The 26220-nt window shown below is 42.4% G+C and overlaps 1 pseudogene; it reads right to left on the bottom strand.

Annotated features, from left to right (window-relative positions):
* Positions 1-15588: 15588 nt before the first annotated feature.
* LOC101147867 (sal-like protein 4) lies at positions 15589-23840 on the bottom strand (annotated as a pseudogene).
* Positions 23841-26220: the final 2380 nt, after the last annotated feature.

The raw sequence follows: 26220 nt of genomic DNA, 5'->3' as shown, positions 1-26220 counted from the left end.
GTTCAAGACCAGCCTGGCCAAGATGATGACACCATGTCTCTACTAAAAATACAAAAGTTAGCCGAGCGTGGTGGCAGGCGCCTGTAATCCTTGCTATTCAGGAGGCTGAGGCACGAGAATCGCTTGAACTTGGGAAGTGGAGGTTGCAGTGAGCCAAGATCACACCACTACACTCCAGCCTGGGCAACAGAGTGAGACTCTGTCTCAAAAAAAAAAAAAAAAAAAAAGGGAAAGAAAAAAAATTCTTTTAGCCTGATGGTTGTCCTTTCTTTCTTTCAGCATTTTAAAGATGCTGTTCCACTGTCTTTTTAAAGATGCTGTTCCACTGTCTTTTGAACTCTATAATTTCTTTTTTTAAAATTGTGGTAAAATGTACAAAACAAAATTTACCATTTTATCATTTTTGTTTTTTCCTTTTATTCTAATGCATCTTCTCAGGATTATTTTTTTTTTTCTTTTTGAGATGGAGTCTTGCTCTGTCACTCAGGCTGGAGTGCAGTGGCATGATCTCGGCTCACTGCAACCTCTGCCTTCCTGGTTCAAGCAATTCTCCTGCCTCAGCCTCCTGAGTAGCTGGGATTACAGGCGTGTGCCACCACGCCCAGCTAATTTTTGTATTTTTAGTAGAGACGGGTTTTCACCATGTTGGTCAGGCTGGTCTCGAACTCCTGACCTTGTGATCCACCCACCTCAGCCTCCCAAAGTGCTGGGATTACAGGTGTGAGCCACCGCACCTGGCCCAGAATTAATTATTTTTAAGTGTAAAGTTCTGTGGCATTAAGAACATTCAGGTCTGGGCATGGTGGCTCACACCTGTAATCCTAGCACTTTGGGAGACCAAGGTGGGAGGATCACTTGAGGCCAGTAGTTCGAGACCAACCTGGGCAGCATAACAAGACACCATCTCTATTAAAAACAAAAAAAGAGCATTCATATTAGTGTGCAACCCTCCCCACCATTCATCTTCAATTTTTTTTCATCATCCCCAGCTGAATGACCTCTATAGTTTCTTATGAGGACTCAACAGTTTTTCAAATTACCATTCCCTGGTATGTAGTATATCATTTTTCTCTGGGTATTTTAAAGATTTTCTGTTAATTGTTGGTATTCAGCAGTTTGACTATAATGCACCTAGGCATTGTTTTTATCCTGCTTGAGTTTAGTTACTTCTGTTTTGTTTTGTTTTGTTTTTGTTTTGAGACTGAGTCTCGCACTGTTGCCTGGGCTGGAGTGCAATGGCACTATCTCGGCTCACTGCAACCTCCACTTCCTGGGTTCACACGATTCTCCTGCCTCAGCCTCCCAAGTAGCTGGGATTACAGGTGCCCGCCACCATGCCTGGCTGATTTTTTGTATTTTTAGTAGAGATGGGGTTTCACAGTGTTAGCCAGGATGGTCTCAATCTCCTGACCTCGTGATCTGCCCACCTCGGCCTCCCAAAGTGCTGGGATTATAGGTGTGAGCCACTGCATCCAGCCAAGTTCAGTTACTTCTTGACCCTAAACATAAATGTCTTTCACTAAATTTGGGAAATCATTTGCCATTATTTCTTCAATTTATATTTGCTCCATCCTTCCCCATTGAATTGCCTTGGCATCTTTGTTGAATATAAATTCACTATAAACATGTGGGTCTATTTACAGTGTCTCTATTCACTTTCATTCATCTATTTGTCTATTATTACACAATAACTATGCCAGGTTTTTTTTTTTTTTTTTTTTGAGATAGGGCAGGCCTTGCTATGTTGCCCAGGCTGTTCTCGAACTCCTGGCCTCAAGTGATCCTCTCACCTCTGCCTCTCAAGTAGTTGGGATTATAGGTGTGTGCCACCATGCCTTTCTATTCCACATAAATTGTAGAAACCAGGTTGTCAATTTTTATCAAAACAACCTACTGGGATTTTGATTGAAATTGATTGAATCTACAGATACACTTGAGGAGAATTGACACCTTTTTAAAAATTATAATTAATAAGACAGAGTTTTGCTCTGTCACAGGCTGGAGTTCAGTGGCCCAATCTCGGCTCACTGCAACCTGTGCCTCCTGGGTTGAAGTGATTCCTGTGCCTCAGCCTTGTAAGTAGCTGGGATTACAGGCATGCACCACTGCACCTGGCTAATTTTTGTATTTTTAGTAGAGACGGGGTTTCACCATGTTGGCCAGGCTAGTCTTGTACTCCTGGCCTCAAGTGATCTGCCTGCCTTGGCCTCCCAAAGTGCTAGGATTATAGGCATAAGCCACTGCACCTGGCCTTAATTTACATCTTAATATTGAGTCTTCCGATCCATGAACATGGTATAGTTTTCTACTTACTTAAATCTTCTTTAATTTCTCTCTATATGTTTTGTAGATTGCAATGTAGAAATTATGCACATCTTTCTTTAATTTGTCCCTCGGCATTTCATATTTTTGATGCTATTGTGAATGGTATTTTGTAAAATATCATTTCCAAATTTTTTTGCTAGCATATAGGAATACAATTAATTTTTGTATATTGACTTTGTATCCTGTGATATCACTATATTCACTAGTTAATTCTGGTATTTTGTTTTTGTAGGATCCTGAGGATTTTCCATGCATTAAGTACTGTAATCCAACAGTACTTAATTTCATTGCCGAAATTATAACAGCTTTTTCCATGCATGGAAATCCATGTCATCTATGAATAAAGACAGTTTTATTTCTTCCTTTCTTATCTGTATGGCTTTCATTTCTTTTTATTGCCTCATTGCACTGGTTAGGATGTCCAAGACAATGTTGAATTGAAATGGTAAAAGCAGACATCCTTGCCTTGTTCCCATTCTTTGGGGGGAAGCCTCAATAATTTACCACTGAATATCATGTTAGCTATAAGATTTTCATAGATTCTTTTTTATCAGGTTGAGGAAGTTCTTTTTAAATTCTAGTTTGTTAAAAAATTTAAAAATATCATAAACTGGTGTGGATTTTTTCAAGTGCTTTCTCTGCATTTATTAAAATGAATATATACTTTTAAAAACTTTATTCTGTTAAAGTGGTCAATTACATTGATTGATTTCTTTAAATGTTAAGCTAACTTTGCATTCCCGGGGTAAACCTTAGTTGGTCATGATATCATTGTTATATATTTCTGGATCTAATTTCCTAATATTATAATAATGTATTGATACGTTATTATTAACCAAAGTCAGTCAGATTTTCCTAGTTTTTACCTAATCTCCTTTTTTCTATTCCAGAATTCTATCCAGGATATCACATTGCATTTAGTCTCCTTAGGCTCCATTTGGTTGTGATATTTTCTCAAACCTTCCTTGTTTTCAATAACATTGATGGTTTTGAAGAGTGCTGGTCAGGTATTTTGTAGGATGCCCTTTCATTGGGATTTGCCTGTTTTCTCACGCATAGACTTGGTTGTGGGTTATGGGAGAAAGTGCCATCTCATCACATCATATCAAAGGCACATACTGAAAAAAATAAAGGCTCCTATTGTCGACATGACATCTCACTGTTGATGGGGTCTGTATTACTCTGTTTTCACATTGCTATAAAGAACTTCCCTGAGACTGGGTAATTTATAAAGGAAAGAGGTTTAATTGACTCACAGTTCTGCATGGCTGGGGAGGCCTCAGGAAACTTAGAATCATGGTGGAAGGTGAAGGTGAAGCAAGAACCTTCTTCACAAGGCAGCAGGAGAGAGAAGTGCATATGAAGGAGGAACTGTGAGACACTTAAACCATCAGATCTTGTGAAAACCCACCTACTATCAAGAGAACAGCATAGGGGAAACTGTCCCCATGATCCGATCACCTCCCTCCCTCAACACGTGGGGGTTACAGGTCCCTCCCTTGACACGTGGGGATTACAATTTGAGATGAGATTTGGGTGGGGACACAGAGCCAAACCATATCAGAGTCCTTGATCACCTGGTTGAGGCAGCGTTTGTTAGGTTTTTCACTGTAAAGCTACTCTTTTTCCCCTTGTTTTCCTTATTGTACTCTTCGAGTATGTACAGCCTACACTCAAGGAGTGGAGAGTTATGGACTCCCTCCTCGAGGGCTGAATGCCTACATAAATTATTTGGGACCTTTCTGCATGTGAAATTTATTTCTCCCATATCTATTAATTTATTCAGTAATTTATTTATACCAATATGCATTCATGGGCATTTATTTTATAATTTTTGCTGTAATCCAACAGTACTTAATTTCGTTGCTGAAATTATAACAACTTTGACCATTGAGAGCTCTTTCTGTTGGTTCTTGTCTCTCTCTCTCCCTCTTTTTTTTCCCTAACAGAAATGCCATTCAGAATCCTGTGTCTCTTTGGAGTACCCTCATCAATGTGGTTTTGTTTTATTTTGTTTTAGTCTGCAGGACAGAGTGAGACCGTGTCTCAAAAAAACAAAACAAAACAAAACAAAAACCACACACAAAACCGCATTGCTTTTTATATTTCAATTTCTGGTTGTTCACTGTTATTATATAGAAATGAAATTAATGTTTGTATATTGATTTCTTATCCTGTCATGTTTCTGAGGTCACTTATTAGTTCTAGTAGATTTTGGAGTTTCTAATTTTCTACATAAACAATCATGTCATCTGCAAAAAAAAAATAAGTTTTACTTTTTCCTTTACAATCTTCATGGCATTCATTTTTTCCCCCTTATGTGATTGCATTGACTAGGACCTACCATACAATGTTTTAAATAGAGAGGTCGGAGTGGACATCCCTGTCTTGCTCCCATCTTAGGAGAAGCATTCAGTCTTTCACTATTAAGTATGATTTAGCCATAGATTTTTTATTTTGGTAAATGTCCTATATCAGGTTGAGGAAATTTTCTTTCTATTCCTAGTTTGCAGAGAGTTATTAGGAATACATTTGGATTGTCAAATGCTCTTTTTGTATCTATGGAGAGATCACATGGTTTTTCTTCTTTAGTTTGTTAATATGTGAATTGCATTGATTGGGTTTCTACTGTTGAACCAAGTTTACATTCCTGGGATAAACCCCACTTGGTCATGATATATCATCCTTTTTATATATTGTTGAATTTGATTTGCTCAACTTTTGTTTAGAATTTATTTTTGTTTAGAATTTTTTAACAGTTTTGTTGAAATACAATTCACATATCATACACTTCATTCATTTAAGGTGTACAATGTTTTTAAATGTAGTCACGTGGTTGTGCAGCCATCACCAAAATCAATTTTAGAACATTTTGTCCCCACTAAAAGAACCTCTGTACCAATTAGCTGTCCCTCCCCATCTCCCCACCTCCAGCCATAAACAACCACTAATTTATTTTTCCTCTTTATAGATTTGCCTGTTATTATAGATATTTCATATGAATGGAATCATAGTAAGTGGTATATTTCTTTTCTTTTCTTTTCTTTTTTTGAGATGGATTCTCGCTCTGTTACCCAGGCTGGAGTGCAGTGGCATGATCATGGCTCACTGCAACCTCCGCCTCCCGGGCTCAAGCAATTTGCCTCCCTCAGCCTCCTGAGTACCTGGGATTATAGGTGCATGCCACCGTGCCCAGTTAATTTTTGTATTTTTAGTAGAGATGGGTTTTCACCATGTTGACCAGGCTGGTCTTGAACTCCTGGCCTCAAGTGATCCACCTGCCTTGGCCTCCCCAAGTGCTAGGATTACAGGTGTGAGCCACTGTGCTTAGCCTCAAAATTCTTTTTCATTTTTCCATTTGATATCTTCCTTGACGCAAGGGTTGTTTAGCAATATGTTATTTAATTTACAAATATTTCAATATTTACCACAAGTCTTTCTGTTATTGACTTTTAATTTAATTCAGTTGTGGTTACAGAAAATGCTTTTTATTACTGGAATCCTTTACAGTCTGTTGAGACTTGTTTTATGGCTCAAAGTATGGCGTATATTGGTAAATGGTCTATGTGCTTTTGAAAAATATGTATATTCTGTTGTGGTTGGTTGGAGTATTCTATAAATGCCAATTAGGTGAAGTTGGTCAATATGTTGAGTTGGTATGGCCCTCAGTCATATAGTCACAAGGAAGTAAAATCTGCCAACCGGGAGCCTGGAATGAGCCTGGAAATTATTCTTTCCTAGTTGAGTTTCCCCAGGAGAACAAAGCCATCAGCTAATACCTTGATTACAGCCTCCTTAGATTCTGAGCAGAGGACTTAGCTAAGCTGTTCCCAGACTTCTGATCCATGTAAACTGAGAGATAATAAATATATGTTGTTTTAAGTTGCTAAGCTTGTGAGAATTTGTTATGCAGCAATAGAAAACTAATACAGATGCATAAATATTTAAGACTGTTAAGTCCTCTTGATGAATCGATCATGTTATCATTATAAAATAACCATTTTTATTTCTAGTAATATTCTTTCCTCTGAAGTCCACTTTGATATTAATATAGCTCCTAGAGCTTTCTTTTGATTGGTGTTAACATGACATGTCTTTTTTTCATCCTTTTTACTTTTTCCCTATTTGTGGCTTCATGTTAAAATGTGTTTCTCTCTTTCTTTTTTTTTGACAGGGTTTCACTTTGTCACCAAGGCTAAGTGCAGTGGCATGATCATAGCTCACTGTAACTGTGAACTCCAGCAATCAAGCTATCCTTCTGCCTCTGTCCCCCGAAGTAGCTGGGACTATAGGCGCACCCCACCATGCCCGGCTAATTTTTCTTTTCTTTTCTTTTCTTTTTTTTTTTTGTACATACAGGGTTTCACCACGTTGGCCAGGCTGGTCTCAAACTCCTGAGCTCAAGCAATCTGCCCACCTTGGCTTCCCAAATTGCTGGGATTACAGGTGTAAACCATTGCACTTGGCTGTGTGCTTCTTATAGATAGTATATAGTTGGTTTTTACTTTTTTATCCAAGCTGATAATCTTTGCTTTTGATTGGAGTATTTAGGCCATTTTAATTTAATGTGATTATTTATATGATTAAGTTTATTTATTTATTTATTTATTTTGAGGCAGGGTCTTGCTCTGTTGCTCAGGCTGGAGTACAGTGTTGCAATCATAGCTCACTGCAGCCTGACTCCTGGGCCCCAGCAAACCTTTCACCTCAGCTTCCCAAGTAGCTGGGACTACAGGTGAGTGCCACCATGCCCAGCTAATTTTTATTTTTATTTTTATTTATTTTTATTTTTTATTGATCATTCTTGGGTGTTTCTCGCAGAGGGGGATTTGGCAGGGTCACAGGACAACAGTGGAGGGAAGGTCAGCAGATAAACAAGTGAACAAAGTTCTCTGGTTTTCCTAGGCAGAAGACCCTGCGGCCTTCCGCAGCGTCTGTGTCCATGGGTACTTGAGATTAGGGAGTGGTGATGACTCTTAACGAGCATGCTGCCTTCAAGCATCTGTTCAACAAAGCACATCTTGCACCGCCCTTAATCCATTCAACCCTGAGTGGATACAGCACGTGTTTCAGAGAGCACAGGGTTGGGGGTAAGGTCACAGATCAACAGGATCCCAAGGCAGAAGAATTTTTCTTAGTACAGAACAAAATGAAAAGTCTCCCTTGTCTACCTCTTTCTACACAGACACGGCAACCATCCGATTTCTCAATCTTTTCCCCACCTTTCCCCCCTTTCTATTCCACAAAACCGCCATTGTCATCATGGCCCGCTCTCAATGAGCTGTTGGGTACACCTCCCAGACGGGGTGGTGGCCGGGCAGAGGGGCTCCTCACTTCCCAGTAGGGGCGGCCGGGCAGAGGCGCCCCTCACCTCCCGGACAGGGCGGCTGGCCGGGCGGGGGGCTGACCCCCCCCACCTCCCTCCTGGACGGGGCGGCTGGCCGGGCAGAGGGGCTCCTCACTTCCCAGTAGGGGCGGCCGGGCAGAGGCGCCCCTCACCTCCTGGACAGGGCGGCTGGCTGGGCGGGGGGCTGACCCCCCCACCTCCCTCCCTGACGGGGCGGCTGGCCGGGCGGGGGGCTGACCATGCCCAGCTAATTTTTAAATTTTTTGTAGGGATGGAGTCTGGCTCTGTTGCCCAGGCTGGTCTTGAACTCCTGGGCTCAAGCAATCCTCTGCCTCCGCCTGCCAAAGTGCTGGGATTATAGGTGTGAGCCTTGCCCAGCCTATGATTAAGTTTAAATCTATTATTTTTGTAATTGTTTGATATTTTCCCCACCTGTTGTGTTCCTTTTATTTTTCTCTTTTCCTGCCTTTTTTTTTGTATTGCATATTTGAGTATTTTTTATTATTCTATTTTATCTCCTTTTTTTCTTTTCTTTTTCTTTTTCTTTTCTTTCTTTCTTTTTTTTTTTTTTTTTGAGACAGAGTCTTGCTCTGTCACCCAGGCTGGAGTGCAGTGGCACCATCTCAGCTCACTGCAACCTGTTCCCCTCTGGGTTCAAGTGATTCTCGTGCCTCAGCCTCCTGAGTAGCTGGGACTACAGGCGTGCGCTACCATGCCGGGGTAATTTTTGTATTTTTAGTAGAGATGGGGTTTCGACATGTTGGCCAGGCTGGTCTCAAACTCCTGACCTCAAATGATCTGCCCACCTGGGCCTTGGAAAGTGCTGGGATTACAGGCATGAGCCACCGTGCCCGGCCTATCTCCATTTTTGATGGAGATAAAATAGATTTTGCCTGGCGCAGTGATGCGTGCCTGTGAGGCTGAGGCAGGAGGATAGCTTGACTCCAGGAGTTTGAGGCTATGGTACACTATGATTGTGCCTGTGAACTGTACTCCAGCCTGGGCAACGTAGTGAGACCCTGTCTCTAAAAATATTGTTTTTTTAGTGGAGATAAAATAGAATCAGAAAAAATACAAAAGGATTCCACTTTCATGCGGTAATTAGAGTAGCCAAATTTATAGAGACAGAAAGTAGAATGGTGGTTGCCAGGAGCTGGGAGCAGAGGGAATGGAGAGTTACTGTTTGGTGGGTACAGAGTTTCAGTTTGGGAAGATGAAAAACTCTGGAGATGGATGGTGGTGATGCTTGCACAACAATGTAAATGTTCTTAATGTCCCTGAACTATACACTTATAAATAGTTAAAAAGGTAGATTTTATGTTACATATGTTTCACCACATTTTTTAAAAATCCTCAACAAAATCAGAATAGAAGGTAAATTTCTCAAACTGATAAAGGGCACAAGAAAAGTCTACAGCTCACATCATAACATCATCATAACATCGCTGGTGAAAGTGAACACTTTCTTCCTAAGACTGGAAACAACTCAAGGATGTCTACTCTTGCCACTTGTGTTAAACACTGTCCTGGACATTCAAAACCAGTGCAATCAGAAAAGAAAGAAATAAAAGCCATTCAAGTTGGAAAGAAAGAAGTAAAACCAGCATTCTTTTCAGATGACGATCTTTAATGTAAAAAGTCAGATGGAATCTACAAAAAGGCATCTAGGCTAATAAGTGAGTTTATCAAGCATATAAGGTAAAAGTTAAATATAATAAATTAGGTGTCTATATACTATCAGTGAAAATGTGAAAATGAAGTTAGGGAGACAGTTCTATTCACAGCAACATCAGAAGGAATAAAATACTTAGAAATAAATTTAGCAAAAAATGTAGATATACACAAAATCTATAAAACATTGCTCAGGGAAATAAGAGATCTACGTAAATGGAGAGAAATTCCATCTTCATGAATTGTAAGACCCAGTATTGCCAAGATGACAGTTTTCACCAAATTGATCTATAAATTAAACGAAATCCCAGCCAGGCATGGTGGTGCATGCCTGTAGTCCCAGCTACTCCAGAGGCTGAGGTGGGAGGATGGCTTGAGCCCAGGAGTTTGAGGCTGCAGTGAGCCATGATCATGCCACTGCACTCCAGCCTAGATGACAGAGTGAGACCACATCTCTAAAACTGAAAATAAAAAAATAAAAATTAAGCAAAATCCCTGTAAAGATCCTAGCAAGCATTCCTTTTTTTTTTTTTTTTGTAGAAATTGGCAAACTGCTCCTAAAATATGTACAGGATATGTACATACAAAGGACCCAGAATAACCAATTTTGAAAAGGAGCCAATGGGAGAATTTTCATTTCCATCTTTCAAACTTACTATATATATAACTCACAGTAATCAAGACAGTGAGATACTGACATGAGGATAGAAATATAATGGAGAGTCCATAAATTAATCCTTATATTATGGTCAGCTGATGGCTGACAAAGGTGCCAAGATAATTCAATGTGCAAATGACAGTCTTTTCAACAAATGGTGCTAGGATAACTGTGTTCCCACCAGTGATAAGTAAGTGATAAGTACGTGAGGTAACAGATATGTTAGTTACCTTGATTTAATCATTTCACAATGTATACATCTATCAAAGCATCATGTTGTATACCATGAATATGTACCATTTTTATTTATCAATTATAATATAATCAATTTTAAATTAATTAAAATGTTAATCTGAGTGCTGCTCTGAAGGAATTAATTTTCCAGATATAATTTAAGTCATGAGTCAGTTAACCTTAGTATATGGAGATTATAGGACTGACCTAGTCAGGTGAACCCTTTAAATGCAGAGAATTTTCTCTGGCTAGTACCAGAAGAGGTCATCAGAGATTCAAAGCACAAAAAGGATTTGATGCTCTATTGTTTATTTGATGGTAGTGGGGATCACTGTATCAAGGAAATGGAGAGTTCAGTTTTACAGCTTCATGGAACTGCATTTCTGTCAATAACTTGAATGAACTTGGAAGCAGATTCTGTTTTATGTTTGCAGGTAGATTCTTCCCTTGAACTTCCAGATGAGAGCCCAGCATGGCCAACATCTTGATTTTGGCTTTTTGAAACCTTAAGTAGAGAACCTGCCTGGTCTTATGACCTAGAGAGCTGTGAGATAATAAATGGGTATTGTTTTAAGCTACTAAATTTGTGGTAATTTGTTACACAGCAATAGAAAACTAATACATTGGTATAGCCGGCTCACTCATGGTTATTGCATGGTATATTATTTTCCATCCTTTCAACCTATTTGTAGTATATATTGAATCTAAAGTTTCTGCTCTAGACAGCATATAGTTAGATCCTGTTTTTAAATTCAGTCTGATAATCCTTTACTTTTTTTTTGAGACAGGATCTCACTTTGTCGCCCAGGCTGGAGTGCAGTGGCGTGAACATGGCTCACTGCAGCCTCGACCTCCCTGGCTCAAGCGATCCTCCTGCCTCAGCCACACAAGTAGCTGGAACTAAAGGCATGCGCCACCACACATGGTTAATTTTTTTGTATTTTTTTTTTTTTTTTTTTGTAGAGACAGCGTTTTGCTATGTTGCCCAGCCTGGTCTCAAACTCCTGAGCTCAAGCGATCTGCCTCGGTTTCCCAAAGTGCTGGGATTACAGGCATAAGCCACCATGCCACCACACCCAGTCTATCCCTTACTTTTGAGTGTAGTAGTTATTTCATTTACATTTACTATAATACTGATTGTAATATAAGTAATATAATTATTATTTTGGAGAGAAAAACATGCAAAATTGTTTTCCCAACAGACAAGACAGCATCAGCAGGTACAACTACAGGGGATTCTCCATAGATCATACACTCACAAAGCATCATTAGTTCAACAGTGAAAAAACCACTGCTGTGTTCTCTGTAACATATCCACTTAACAGCGTAAAGAGGTACTATTATTGTGTTCACTTACAATTCCAGAAGGAAAGGCACAACTGGACAAAAAACATTTTGTATCCTAAAGTCAGGTGCAGTAACTAAGAGACAAAACTTTGGGTAACAGTCTTGATGTACATTTCAGTAAGGGCTTTTTACTTAGAGGGGAATGATTTCTCCACCCACAAGTTAGGTTTAATTGTTAGAGCAACATTTCATTGTTTGCTCAGTATTATTACATATACAAAATGGGATTTGAAAAAAGGAATCACGAAAACATCTTACATGTCCAGCTGTTCCCACCAATACATCAACTCTTATGAAGGAGGAGAATAGGGTCTGGAGGCAGGGAACCCAAGTCCGGTTCATGCTGACTTCCTAGAACTAAATTGAAAGGGAAACCCCAACTTTCCACACCTAAATAACAAAAGGACCAGAGACTATTCCCTCTGCAAACCTCCACCTTTTCTGCCTGGCAGATGGGAAATTGAAAGTACCTCTGACCGGTTGCAAAACTCAATCACAGGTTTGCATAAGAGTGTAATTTTGTAACTTCGAAATTGGTTGCAGACAGCAACAAATCAGAGTGATTGTGGGCCACCACTTCATTTACATGAGGTGAACACCAAGTGGCCAATGGGAAACCTCTAGAGGGTATTTGGACCCAAGAAGATTCTGTATCTGGGCCCTTGAGCCGCTGTTCAGGTCCGCTCCCACACTGTGGAGTATACTTTCATTTTCAATAAATCTGCTTTTGTTGCTTCATTCTTTCCTTGCTTTGTCTGTTTTGTCCAATACGACAAGAACATGGACACCCTCCACCAGTAACACTTAGGTTTAAGACAGCGGCCAGGCATGGTGGCTTACACCTGTAAACCCAGAACTTTGGGAGGATAAGGCCAGTGGATCACCTGAGGTCAGGAGTTTGAAACCAGCCTGGCCAACATAATGAAACACCATCTCTACTAAAAATACAAAAAATTAGCCGGGCATGGTGGCACATGCCTGTAGTCTCAGCTACTTGGGAGGCTGAGGCAGGAGAATCCCCTGAACCTGGGAAGCGGAGGTTGCAGTGAGCTGAGATTGTGCCACTGTACTCCAGCCTGGGTGACAGAGTGAGACTCCGTCTCAAAAACAAACAAACAAACAAACAAACAAAAAGACAGGGCCTGGGAATACTTCAGTGGTCATAAAATAGGAAAATAGACACTATGGCTACAAAAAAAGTGAAATATTTAAACTAAAGCTTTCATACCCAGGATTTGCCTGTTCCAACTTTGTAGCCTTCATGCAATACTCAGGGCAAAAAATCTGCACAATTACTTGGCATAAGTTGCACCAACTATATTTTTTAAAAATTAGTATGTGACCCTGTGAAAGGAAACACTCCTTCCCATGAGTTTCTCCTCTGGAATGAAAATCCAGTTCTTCAACAGAGTGGGCACTGGTGAACTAAATTAAGTCACCTGAGATTCCTTGCTCAGTGGCCCACCTCTTCTGGTGTTCAGGAAGGCAAAGGGAAGTGTGTGGAATACATTCGAACTCTTGTGGCTGCAACTGAGCTGTTTTTAAATAAGCAGACATTGACTCCCTAACAACTAACATAAGTCCATTTGAGGACATCCTATTTAAAGTTCTAAAGTTAAAGGAGTCCGGACACAGTGGCTCACCCCTGTAATCCAGCACTTTGGGAGGCCAAGGTGGGGCAGATCACTTGAGTCCAGGAGTTTGAAACCAGCCTGGCCAACATGGTGAAACTGAAACCCCGTCTGTACTAAAAATACAAAAATTAGCTGGGTGTGGTGGTGGGTACCTGTAATCCCAGCTACTTGGGAGGCTGAGGCAGGAGAATCCCTTGACCCCCAGAGGTGGAAGTTGCAGTGAGCCGAGATTGCGCCCTTGCACTCCAGCCTCCTGGGTGACAGTGAGACTCCATCTAGAAAACAAAAAAAGTTGGAGGAATTAGGCCAGGTGCGGTGGCTCACGCCTGTAATCCCAGCACTTTGGGAGGCCGAGGCGGGTGGATCACGAGGTCAGGAGATCGAGACCATCCTGGCTAACACGGTGAAACCCCGTCTCTACTAAAAAAAATACAAAAAAATTAGCTGGGTGCGGTGGCGGGCGCCTGTAGTCCCAGCTACTGGGGAGGCTGAGGCAGGAGAGTGGTGTGAACCTGGGAGGCAGAGCTTGCAGTGAGGTGAGATAGCGCCACTGCACTCCCGCCTGGGTGAAAGGAGTGAGACTCCGTCTTAAAAAAAAAAAAAAGTTGGAGGAATTTTTAATTCTATAATCTTTTTTTTTTTGCTTTATTTTTGAAAGTACTTTCAAAAAACAAAACAAAAGATGGGTACAGGGTTAGGAGACATACAAAACAGGTTCCTAAATAGATGATAACCTTGTCCATTTACTTGCAGACAGTTATCATGGAAGTATACAGTACTCCTCCCCACCCCATTAATCTAAGTAGTTGTCTTTTCCACTGTGGTTCAATAAGTTCAAACTGTTCCACCTTGAAATAGGCGACAATCTTGGGAAATAGTTAACTGTAGGCTGTACAGAATTTCTATGTATATAGTTTGTTGGAAGTAACAAAGCTACTTTCAAGACTTGCTTCTTTCCAAAATTAAAAAATAATTATAGTCTGTATTTGTTTTGGTATAGATATTTTCTTTTTTTGATTTTTTTTGTTTTTATGTTTTGCAAAGCAGCATAACAATTGTGATTGTAGAACTGCCTGAGGTTGCCATCTGTAAACATCATTTGCATATCAGTAAGAATAAGGAAAACAGGAGGAGGAGATGGGTTTTTTTTTTTTTAAAAAAAGAAAACAAATAATCCCATTAAAAAGTGGGCAAAGGACATGAATAGACATTTCTCAAAAGAAGACAAGTGGCCAACCGACATGAAAAAATGCTCAACATCGCTAATCATCAGAGATGTGCAAATTAAAACCACAATGATAAACCATCTTACACTAGTCAGATGGCTATTATTAAAAAGAGAAAAACTAACAGATGTTAGTGAGGATGGGGAGAAAAGGGAATGAACTCTTATATACTGTTGGTGGGAATGTAAATTAGTGTAACCTCTATGGAAAACTGTATGGAGATTTCTCAAAGAACTAAAAATGCAACTACTTTCCATCCAGCAATCCCACTACCAGGTATCTATCCAAAGAAAAATAAATCATTATATCAAAAAGACACCTGCAATAGTATGTTTATCACAGCACTATTCACAATAGCAAAGATAAGGAATCAACCTGCAATAGTATGTTTATCACAGCACTATTCACAATAGCGAAGATAAGGAATCAACCTAAGTGTCCATCAATGGAGGATTAGATAAAGAAACTGTGGTATGTATACATCATGGAATACTATGCAGCCATAAAAAGAATGCAATCATGTCTTTTGCAGCAACATGGATGGAACTGGAGGCCATTAACTTTGGTGAAACAAGCCAGGCACAGAAAGACAAATATCACATGTTCTCACTTATAAGTGGGAGCTAAATAAAGTGTACACACGGAGGTAGTGTGTGGAATGATAGACAACAGAGACTCGGAAGGGTAAGGCAAGGGGTGGATAATGAGTGATTACTTAAGGGGTACAATGTAGGTTATCTGGGTGATCAATACCCTAAAAGCCCTGACTTCACCACTACACAATCTATGCAGGTAACAAAATTACACTTGCACCCCATAAATTTATACAAATAAAAAATAATAAAAGAATAAAAAGCACAGTCTAGTCTAGGGGTGTCCAATCTTTTGGCTTCCCTGGGCCACCTTGGAAGAAGAATTGTCTTGGGCCACACATAAAATACATGAACACTAACAATAGCCGATGAGCTTAAAAAAAAAAATCACAAAAAAATCTCAGAATGTTTTAAGAAACTTCACGAATTTGTGTTGGGCCACATTCAAAGCTGCCCTGGGCTGCATGTGGCCTGCGGGCTGAGGGTTGAACAAGCATGGTCTAGACATTTCACTCTGTCTACATTTCTTCTTCCAGGCAAGTTCCCCTTTAGCTTAGCTGACCACAATCTTCTTTTCTTCCAGGAAGTGAGGGAACCAATGTGTGGGAACAGTCTCAGTAGCACCTGGTTTTTCCACATTGGCACTGATACCTGACTGGGAGTCATCCATCTTGGACTCAGCAGTGTTATTCACAGCAGAGTTGGCCCCCACAGAAACTGGGAGGGTGGGAACACTGCCACTCTGGGTCATAGAGATCTCGCTAGTCTTCATGGCAAGACCACTGTTGAGCATGTTGGTGTATTGGTTCCACCACCTTCACTGAAGGGGCCAGGATTTCCGGTAAACATTTCTGAGATTCTTTCCATTCATACCTAATTAAGCCATAGTGTTCTCAATGGCTAGCTTCCTTCTCTGGTGTGCTGAGTTATTGTTTGCTCCATGAGTCATACAGTGGACCTTCAAGTTGCCTTTGGTGGTAAAAGCTTGCCCATGTATGCTGCACACAAAAGGCTATTCTCTAGTGTGAGTCCACTTGTGAATCTGAAGAGCACTAGTGGATAAGAAGTTCTTCTCACACTGTGTGCAGCTGTGTTGCTTGGCCTGTCAGTGTGGCTGGGCCGCTAACACCAGGGACATGATTGAGGATCCAACAAATGTGCCAGTGAAAGGGGAGAGTTCCCTGACCCCCCTCACAGGACGTTTGATGGGTGTGGCTTGTCTGTTTGGTCGCTGCTCAAACCTCTTACAGGAGGGGGAGTACACAGACAGACAGGTGCAGGAGCCCAAGTGGGCGTGTGTTACAGTGCCCTCTTTTAGCCTTGCCATCTGCAGATGGCTTAAGTGTTAATCAGCTCAGTGGACCCTCTGCCTTTCTGCAAAGGCGGAGGGCCAGTGTGACAGCTTTCTGTATCCTGAGCTGTTGCCCAGAATCCTGGAAGAATCAGGTCACACATGGACTTGAAGGATGGAGAATGCAGGGTTTTATTGGGTGGTGGAGGTGGCTCTCAGTGGGATAGATGAGGAGCTGGACAGGGGATGGAGTGGGAAGATGATCTTCCCCTGCAGTTTGGCCATCCGGTGGCCGATTCTCTGACCACCCCCAGCCAAACTCCTGACGTTTCTTCTCTTCTCTCCTGTGCCGTGCCATTCTGCCATTTGTCTGCTCATCTCCTTATCTCCTGCTTCTGGAGCCTCGGGTTTGGGGTTTATATGGGTACAGGATGGGGGCATGATGGGCCAAAAGGCAACATTTTTGGCACAAAAACAGGAATGCCTGTTTTCACTTAGGGCTGTGGATATCCAGGCTTGAGGGTGGGGCCTTTGCTGGGGAACTGCTCTCTTCTGTCCAGTATTTCCCTGTCTCCTATTTGTATCACCAGGAACTTCAACTTTTCATTTTTATTTTTTAAAGACAGGCTCTCTCCTTTTCGCACAGGCTGGAGTGCAGTGGCACAGTCATAGTTTACCACAGCCTTGAACTCCTAGGCTCAAGTGATCCTCCTGCCCCAGCCTCATTAGTAGCTGGAATTACAAGCGCTAGCCACCAAACGTGTTAAAACTTGAACTTTGACATAGGTTGACTGGGCTCAGAAAAACGTTGATGGGAGACAGCCCATCTCAGTGTGGCTGTTCTTGGGGTGCTCAGCTTTGCTCCCAGCATCTGGAGACTTTGACATAATGCTTTCTGCTTGGCTACTTGCTAGGGAGTGTGCCTGGAAGGATGTGGTTTCCACAGCATCTGGAGTTTGGCTAATAGTCCTGGTGTCCCATCAGTGAGAATGAGTCATTAAACTGTTGTTCTCCACTGAATCGTTTTTTCAGCTGCTCTGCCTCTGCAGGCCAGAAAGAACAGGACCCACTTTCCTGGTGACTGCTAGGGAAGCCTTCATGGCAAACCATAGGGTGGGTTATATTAAGTGGATGCTAAGAAGACGTGTGAGGACCTTTGAGTAGCTACTGGGGGCATCCTGGGAGCTGACTTTGTCCACAGTGGCGTCTTCTTTCAACATCATCATGGCAGATGGTACTTGTATTACCATTCTCACTGACCATCATTGGCTCAGGACCCCTAAAATCACAGGGATTCTCTGGCGGGGACATGCTGGGAATCTGAGTGCCCATGTTCATCCAAATATGTTTTTGCAACATGACCACGTTGGCAAATTTCTTTTGACTAATGGGGTATGTACTTATGGATGAGTTGGTTCCATGAACCCTGAGAAGTGTCTTTACGTTGCCTTTGGTAGAAAAAGCTTGTCCACAGATTTCACATTGGATGGGTCTCTCCCCAGTGTGGGTGTGGTAATGTATGTTTTTTTTCCAAGTGAGAGCAAATTTATTAAAGTAAAGGAATAAAAGAATGGCTACTCCATAGGCAGAGCAGCCCTGAGGGCTGCTGGTTGGCTATTTTTGTGGTTATTTCTTGACTACATGCTAAACAAGTGGCGGATTTTTCATGAGTTTTCTGGGAAAGTGGTGGGCAACTCCTGGAACTGATGGTTCCTCCACCTTTTAGACCATACATGGTAACTTCCTGACATTGCCTTGGCATTTGTAAACTGTCATGGTGCTGGTGGGAGTGTCTTTTAGCATACTAATGCATTATAATTAGCATATAATGAGCAGTGAGGATGACCAGAGGTTACTTTCCTCACCATCTTGGTTTGGGTGGGATTTGGTCTGCTTCTTTACCACATGTTGTTTTATCAGCAAGGTCTTTGTGACCTGTATCTTGTGCCAACCTCCTATCTCATCCTGTGACTTAGAATGCTTAACCTCCTGGGAATGCAGCTCAGTAGGTCTCAGCCTCATTTTACCCAGCCCCTATTCAGGATGGAGGCACTCTGGTTTGAACACCTCTGACATATTTCTCCCCTGCCTTTTACAAAGGAATCCTTAATCTTTTATTATTATTATTATTATTTTATTTATTTATTTATTTATTTTTTATTTTTTTTGAGACGGAGGCTTGCTCTGTCACCCAGGCTGGAGTGCAGTGGTGTGATCTCGGCCCTCTGCAACCTTCCCTTCCCGAGTTCAAGCGATTCTCCTGCCTCAGCCTGCCAGGTAGCTGGGACTACAGGTGCTTGCCACCATACCTGGCTAATTTTTGTATTTTTAGTAGAGATGGGGTTTTGCCATGTTGGCCAGGCTGGTGTCAAACTCGTGACCTCAGATGATTCACCCGCCTCGGCCTCCGAAAGTGCTGGGATTACAGGTGTGAGCCTTCGCATCTGGCCAGGAACCCTTAATCTTAAGGGTTATAGAGGGACAAAGATCCATCTTCCGTAACTTCTTCAGGCTGAATTGGGCAATGATATTCCTGCCTACCTATTAGGGTCTCTTGTATTCAGGGTAGAGAGAAGCTCAGTCAGAAAGTGTAAGTATGGTGAGGGCCATCCATAACTCTTGAGCTCTGACAAAAGGTGATATCTGTAGTAAGTATTCAATTTAAGAAAATGTTGAGTAAGCTTATCCTGCATTCCTACACAAAGAGTACAACAGCAATATTTTCCACAACAGTAAAACAAAGTAAGTAAAATTATTCCAAGTGAACTGAATAAGAAAGCTTTCCACGAACTGGGTAATTGTTGAAACCAAGCTGATATGGTGTCGCTAGCTGATTCTAATATGTGCCCAGAATTAGAATACTGACCCAGATTTTTACATTACCCATCCCTTGAAACAATTTTTCTCTCTCCAGTCTCCCATTTTTACTAAAGACAAATCATGGCAAGACTGATTTGCTTTATTATACTTGGCCTGATTATGTGTATAAAGTGCAGCAATAATAATAATTGTTAGATTTTTTTTTCTTGAGATGGAGTCTCACTGTGTCGCCTAGGCTGGAGTGCAGTGGCATGATCTTGGCTCACTGCAACCTTCACCTCCTGAGTTCAAGCGATTCTCATGCCTCATCCTTCCAAGTAGCTGGGATTACAGGCACACGCTGCCACGCCCAGCTAATTTTTCTATTTTTAGTAGAGACAGGGTCTCACCATACCAACCTGGCTGGTCTTGAACTCCTGACCTCAAGTGATCCGCCTGCCTTGACTTCAAGAATAATTATTTTTAACATAGGCTTTTAAAATTGTCTTTGACGGAACTCTGTTCCTTAAGAAATCTTAGATAATACTTTTTTTTTTTTGAGGTGGAGTCTTTCTCTGTTGCCCAGGCTGGAGTGCAGTGGCACAATCTCAGCTCACTGCAACCTCTGCTCCCTGGGTTCAAGCAATTCTCCCGCCTCAGCCTCCCGAGTAGCTGGGACTACAGGCATGTGCCACCATGCCCGGCTAATTTTTTGTATTTTTTTTAGTAGAGATGGGGTTTCACAGTGTTAGCCAGGATGGTCTCAATCTCCTGACCTCATTATCTGCCCGCCTCGGCCTCCCAAAGTGCTGGGATTACAGGCGTGAGCCACCGTGCCCGGCCAGGTAAGACTTTTTTAAAGCTGAACCCAGCCATGGGTTTGTACCATCAAATACCTAAATTTCCTCTTCTCTTGAGGTCCCAAGATAACTTGGGGCTCCTGGGCCTGTTAGAAAGCAATATTCTTTACTTACCGATCAGGAAACCTGTACAGGGACTGTGTAGACAAGCTATGGAGGCCAGTTTTCCCAAGGGAGGTAATGCATTGTGAAGGAACTTTGGCAGCTTAAGACTCGGTGGCAAATGAGACATTCACTGGGGTCAGAAGTGGCCTTGTTGCTGTTCTCTACCAGCTGCTGCAATTTCATGGTCTCTGACCCTGGCTTGGTGGTCCCACTCCCTTGAAAGCCACCAACCCTTGGGGAATTATGGTTTGGCACCACCCCAGGGAGTGTGGGTCCACCCTTACTTTCTGTAGAAGGCCCAACAATGAGCCACCCATGTGGTCATTGGGGTTAGCCCCTGAAGAAAGATTTTGTGATAGTTCTATGGAGGGGGTCTTTGTTACAAGCACAAGTTTGCTGTCTAAAGAGAGACTGGATTCATCTATGGGGACAGGTACAGGGAGTGCATGGGGTGCCATTGCCTACCACCATTTTGTTCTGGAACTTGGCAAACAGCTGGGGGTTTGCCTTCACCTGGGGATATTGATTAAAGTATACCTTGAGGTTACCCTTGGTGGTGAAGCCATGACCACACACAGAGAACATGAAGGGTCTCTCTCCAGTGTGCATGTGGGGATAGATCTGCAAGGAGCTACCAGTCTCCCAAACCTTGCTACAGTTCTTACAGTTGTGCTTGTAGAGGATGGCCTCATCTTTGGGTTCGACATACATCTCAGATGTTTGGTGGCTTATCTTTCTCTTTCTTGGATGGGTATAATGCCACAGTAGAGAAAGGACTCTGGAAGAGCACAGAACCCAAGCCTGAGGTAGCAAAGCACTTGGGAGCTGAGACACAATATTCAGGAGCACCCGTGTCCTATCCAGCTTCAGGGTGAAGGGTGTCAGCCATGGGGTCACAGAGCTGGCAGCAGAAGGGATGCTGGTGAGATAGCTTGGCTTGTTTAAGGTGTCCAGAGACAGACCTTGGCTTCCAGCTTTCTGGCTGAGCAAAGCCACAGCTACAGAAACTTGCTTGGACATGTGGCTATCTAAGGTCTCCAGGGTATTAGCCTGAGTGGAGAGTGTGGGAGGCCCACGAGTTCACTTGAATGCAAATCTGCTCAGTGAGCTAGATCTGCTGTCGTTGAAAAAATGCTGTTGGCGCTGGGCAGAGGGGCCAGCAGCACATATGAGCTCCACTGATTTACCGCTCCCTTGTCTCCTTGTAATGCCTGAAGAGTCACATTAATATTGGCCACTTTGCCTTTGGGTAAATAGCTTATGTTCTGGAGTGTGGATGGTAGGGCAGTCTCTGTCTTTAAGTGCAAGAGAGACTCTGCACCCAGCTTCTCCTTTATGTCCCCTTAGCTGCCACCATTTTCCTTGGGACTGTCGCTGCTTGAACTGGGTGGCTGGTGGCTTGGTACAGCTGCACAAAAGTCTTCTGAAGGCACTGACTCCTCGCTGTCATTCATGGTGAGGACAGGTGGATTTTTAGTGCGATTTTTTCTTATGTTCCAAGAACTCAGAGATGCTAACGAGTTCTGCACAGCATTTCTTAGAGATGTGAGTTTCCTACCCATGAAGCTGCTTTACCATCACTTTGTCCTCATTCACTTCATCACCATTCCCTGGGTGGTTCATTGGAGCACCTGGCTTGTTAAGATGATGGCTTGGAAAAGGGTGAAAATAGAGATGTGGAGAAATGGATATAGGTTGGGAGGTAGGGGAAAGGAGGGCTAGAGAGAAATATAGAACACTAATATGTCTTCATCTTGCAAAGTAAGCCATTAAGGAGATACTATCTATGGTTGATTAAACAGAAAATATAAGTGGATGTATGCTATTTAAAGTGAAAAAGATATCTATTAGAGGAAATAAAAATAATGCTACCACTTTATTGGAAGGGGTGGATGGAAGGTAGGAATGGTGGAATTGAGCTTAATCCTCATCTCTGGCTGGGCATGGTGGCTCACACCTGTAATCCCAGCACTTTGGGAGGCTGAGGTGGGCAGATCCCCTGAGCCCAGGAGTTTGAGATCAGCCTGGGCAACTGATGAAACCCCATCTCTACAACAACAACAAAAAATATACAAAAACCAGTCAGATGTGGTGGTGCACGACTGTGGTCCCAGCTACTCAGGAGATTGAGGCAGGAAGATCACCTGAGCCTGGGGAGGTCAAGGTGGCAGTGAGCCATGATGATGCCACTGCACTCCAGCCTGGGTGACAGAGTGAGACTGTCTCAAAAAAAATTCCTCGTCTCTCATAGCATTAATAGATAATGTCAAAAAAGAAATATAAGCCAGGTGCAGTGGCTTATGTCTGTAATTCCAGCACTTTGGGGGGCCAAGGTGGGAGGATCGCTTGAGCCCAGAAGTTCAAGACCACCCTGGGCAACATGGGAGATCCCATCTCTATGAAAATTAAAAAATTAGTCGGGTGTGGTGGCAGTGGAGTGCACATGTGTTCCTAGCTACTAGGGAAACTGAGGTGTGAGGATAGCTTGAGTCCGGGAGGTTGAGGCTGCAGTGAACTGTGATCGTGCCACTGCACTCCGGCATGGGTGACAGAAATATACAGGCAGGGACAAATATTTTTATTTATGTATTTATTTATTTATTTATTAAGATGGAGTCTTGCCCTGGAGGGTGATGGCGAGATCTCGGCTCACTGCAACCTCTGTCTTCCAGGTTCAAGCGATTCTCCTGCCTCAGCCTCCCATGTAGCTGGGATTACAGGTGCATGCCACAACGCCCAGCTAATTTTTTTTGTATCTTTAGTAGAGACGGGGTTTCACTGTGTTGGCCGGGCTGGTCTCAAACTCCTGACCTCGTGATCCACCTGCCCTGGCCTCCCAAAGTTCTGGGATTACAGGCATGAGCCATGACGCCCAGCCAAGGCAGGGACAAATTTGAGGAATTTTTTAGAAGGTAAAATTTGCAGGACTTGTCTGGGCACAATGGCTCACACCTGTAATCCCAGCACTTGGGAGGCCAAGGTGGGTGGGTCACCTGAGGTCAGTAGTTCAAGACCATCCTAGCCAACATGGTGAAACCCCATCTCTACAAAACTACAAAAATTAGCCAGGCATGATGGCGGGTGCCTGTACTTCCAGCTACTTGGGAGGCTGAGGCAGGAGAATCTCTTGAATCCAGGAGGTGGAGGTTGCAGTGAGCCGAAATTGCACCATTGCACTCCAGACTGGGTAACAGAGCGAGACTCCATCTCAAAAAAAAAAAAAATTGTAGGACTTAGTGATTAACCTAATACAGTGAATAAGGGAGAGGGAGGAGGCAAAGGTGATTTGAAGGGTTCTAGATTGAGTGATTGGGTGGATGTGATATCACGACTGGAGTAAAGAATATGGGGGTACTATCTAGTTCAAGTGGGGAGATGATGTGGTGGTTAATTTTATGTGTCAACTTGAGTGGAGCAAAGGGTGTCCAGATATTTGGCCAAACATTATTCTGGGGGTGTCTGTGAGGGTGGTTCTAGATGAGATTAACACTTACATTGATAGACCGAGTAAAACTGATTGCTTTCCTCAGTGTGGGTGAGTCTCTTCCAATCTGTTGGAGGCCTTTATAGAACAAAAGGCAGGGTAAGGGAGAATTCATTTTCTCTGCCTGACTGTTTCTGGGCTGGGACATTGGTCTTCTCTTGCAGTTGAACTGGAACTTACACCTGGCTTCTCCTGTTCTCAGGAGACTTGGACTGGAACTATACCACCAGCTGTCTCGGATCTCTGGCTTACAGATGGCACGTCATGGGACTTCTCAGTCTCCATAACTGCATGAGCCAATTCCTTATAATAAATCTCTGTCTCTCTCATTATACATATCTTGGAGAACCCTCAGGAACCTTGACTAATACACAAGATAAATTCAGTTTTAATTGTATGTGAGGCATTGTGGTGGAGATATATACTAGATACCCACACGCAAGTGGGCAAAGGTCTGGGATCAAAATATCTATTTGGGAATCTTCAGCATATGGGTGATAGTTGAAATCATAAAAGTGGTTGAACTCTTCTGGGACTCTCATATATTGTAATAGGATGAACGGCAGAAAGAACAGATACAGATACATATAGGTTGGTTAATCTGATGGTTGGAATGTGGACTTCGTATTCGATGTACTTGGTGTGTGTGTGTGTGTGTGTGTCTTTGTTTATAATGAAGTCAATTACTCAGTAATGTGCATATAATAAATTCCGTAGTGTGTGTGGTTCAGTCACTCGACTAGTTTTTAAAACTTCCGCTAAAGCTCTGAGTTGAAAGAACCCATGGTGGTGTTGTTATACATAAATATCTTTACTTGATAGACCTCATTGACTACAGTCAGGATTCTGGTAGATAAATTGGGCAGATGAGATGAACTCCCAACCCTTCTCTGGTGCTTTCTGAATAAGGCCTGTGTTTGTCTGGCTGTACCATACATTTTATTTTCTCTTTCATTCATTTCTAAGCCTCAGCAACAACCCCCTTCTCCAACACCTTGATATAAATTGCCTTCAAACTCTAATAGAACTTGAGAATGTTGATAACCTCAAACTATGGTATCCTGATGTTTCCATAGTAACTAATGCACACCAAGGGGGAAAAGATGGAGAATAAATGAGAATAGCATTTTAACAAAATAAGTGAGGGGCAAAGAGGCTTTAGACATGTTATTACCTCTTGTTTAGGAATATGAAAATATTCATCTCCTTAATAATGGGGTTATAAAAGTTGCTACAATGAGACTTGTCAGTAGCCATTTATATTTCATTTTTCTCTATAATCATCGTCATCAAAAGCATTTAAATGCTTCTCTGCCCAACAATACTGTAGAGAGTGAGTTAAATGGACATAGTTGCCATTTTCCCATGAACCTGCAATCAGAATAGGACAGGGTAGGCCAATGTCTGTATTCCAGTCTCCCCGGCAGAGTTTTGACCTAGTGGATATTAGGAGGAATGGGGATTCAAAGAAGACAAATCAGTGTTGTGGCATTTGTTTGCTTTGATACAAGACTTTACTAGCATCTCAGCACTTCCTTGGTTAAAGGGTGCGAGAATAGGGTGCTGCTGTTTCTTCTTTCCTATTTCATAAAAAAGAGGCTTTCTGTAAGCCAGGAAGAGAGCACTCTCAAGTAATCAAATTGGCTGGCACCTTGATCTGGGACTTCCAGTCTCCAGAACTCTGAGAAAATACATTTGCGTTGTTTAAGCCAGTGAGTCTGTGGTATTTTGTTATGGCAGCCTGAGCAGCCTATACACCGGTCAGTGTACATGCACAACCGATTAAGCTATTGTTAGATAGGAATAGATTTAGTAAGGGTGAAGAGAAGACTTTTTATTTTATGTATTTATTTGAGACAGAGTCTCTCTGTCATCCAGGATGGAGTGCAGTGGTGTGATCATGGCTCACATCAGCCTTGACCTTCCAGGCTCAAGTGATCCTCCCACCTCAGTCTCCCGAGTAGCTGGGACCACAGGCATGTGCCACCATGCCTGGCAAATTTTTGTATTCTTTGTAGAGATGGGGTTTCATCATGTTGCCCAGGCTGGTCTTGAACTCCCTCTTGCCTTGACCTCCTAAAGTGTTGGGATTATAGGTGTGAGCCACCATGCCTGGCCTAATATTTTTATTTTAGAATTAGAGAGATTAGGCCAGGCACAGTGGCTCACGCCTGTAATCCCAGTACTTTGAGAGGCCGAGGTGGGTGGATCACTTGAGGTCAGGAGTTCGAGACCAGCCTGACCAACATGGTGAACCCCTGTCTCTACTAAAAATACAAAAATTAGCCGGGTGTGGTGGTACGTGCCTGTAATCCCAGCTACTCAGGAGGCTGAGGCAGGAGAATTGCTTGAACCCGGGAGGTGGAGGTTGCAGTGAGCCGAGATCACGCTATTGCATTCCAGCCTGGATGACAGAGTGAGACTCTGTCTCAAAAAAAATAATTAGAGAGATTAAATTTCCACAGATAAGTGTAATAACTAGTGGGGTATCTATCTAACCCAGAACAGAAACACAGAAAGTAGAGGGACAGAAAGTATACTGAACAGCTCCAGGTAAGGTAGATAGCATGGCTGGGATTCCGCTTAACCTGATACCTTCCCCATTTAGAAGAGAAAGGTTAAAAAGCACATTCTTCTTCTTTGTCT

This window comes from Gorilla gorilla, chromosome X (assembly GCF_029281585.2).
Source record: "Gorilla gorilla gorilla isolate KB3781 chromosome X, NHGRI_mGorGor1-v2.1_pri, whole genome shotgun sequence".
In the NCBI taxonomy this organism is placed as follows: Eukaryota; Metazoa; Chordata; class Mammalia; order Primates; family Hominidae; genus Gorilla; species Gorilla gorilla.
The sequence above is the reverse complement of the archived record's forward strand: the minus strand, read 5'-3'. Positions and strand labels throughout refer to the sequence as shown.